Below are 1187 nucleotides of genomic sequence, written 5' to 3' on the forward strand. Positions count from 1 at the left end.
CGCCCGCCAACCCCTAATGCACCGAGACTCTGCACTTGAACTGAAACCGCATACTAAGAGAGAGAGAGAGAGAGAGAGAGAGAGAGACCCCGGCAGACAGGAAACACCAACGTGAACACGAGTCAGAGTGATCCTACAGCCGAGGGACAGAGGAACCGTTTGGACCAATCACTGACTGGATTCCACTTCCTGGTTCAGCTCAGTCCTGTATGACAACTGTACAAATGCCTTTGTATTTTCACTGGTATCAGGAAACGTCTGAGTTTCTGGTTTGTTCTGTATAAAAGTATTCTGTAAACCCTGTGAATGCAGTTCTAGTTTGGATGATTCACTGATGGACACTGATGGACACTGTTGGACACTGTAGTGAGAGCTGCTATGACGTATGGTCAGGAGACTGTGACAGTGTCTCAGTGACAACGAGACTGAGGGACAAGTTAAGGACGCTGAGATATTGATGTCAGTGAGCAGGACGCAGCGGACTGAGAATGAGCAAATTAGAGGGACGGCTGAGGACGAACAGTTTCTAGATAAGGTTAGAGAAAGACGGTGGGTGAAGTCGACCAATGGTGTTGCCAGGCAGGTGGAATGAAGAAAGACACCGGAGAAAATACATCGGGGTTTTAGAGGAGGACATGAAAACAGAAAAGAAAAACTTAGGGATTGTACTGTTCAAGTGTGAAAGCACAGAAAAGAGGTTAGAGTTCCCAGTGCATTGTGGGAGAATTATTTGTCAACAACAATGTGGGGAAAAAAACGGACTTGAAACAAAGTAAATTTACGACCAATTTAATTAGACAAACATCATTATTCCAGGTAAACAGGTCAGAGAAAAGTCGTTTCAATCAGTATAAGTCTGTTTACTGCTCATCAGAAAGCTGTTAGCAAGATAGCAACGAACCAGACATACGTCTCTCATAATGCTGTATCTCTCTCTATTCTGTTGACTGTCGATGTTTTAAAAGTCATTTGGATGTTATATAAATTAGATTAGATTAGATTAGATTTATTAATCCCTTGAAGATTATGAAGACAAACCCTCCTGCTTTTCTCTGTGTTTTTACGGTGTTGGGCTGACGTGAGGACAGACGTGTGTCAACCCCCGCTCATCATCAAGACACTCAGTGTCAGTGTGTGATCAGAAAATACCATCGGTTCATTTCATGTGGTCAGACCTGCAGCTCTCT

Source organism: Cynoglossus semilaevis, chromosome 9, assembly GCF_000523025.1.
Source record: "Cynoglossus semilaevis isolate Cse_v1.0 chromosome 9, Cse_v1.0, whole genome shotgun sequence".
Lineage (NCBI taxonomy): Eukaryota > Metazoa > Chordata > Actinopteri > Pleuronectiformes > Cynoglossidae > Cynoglossus > Cynoglossus semilaevis.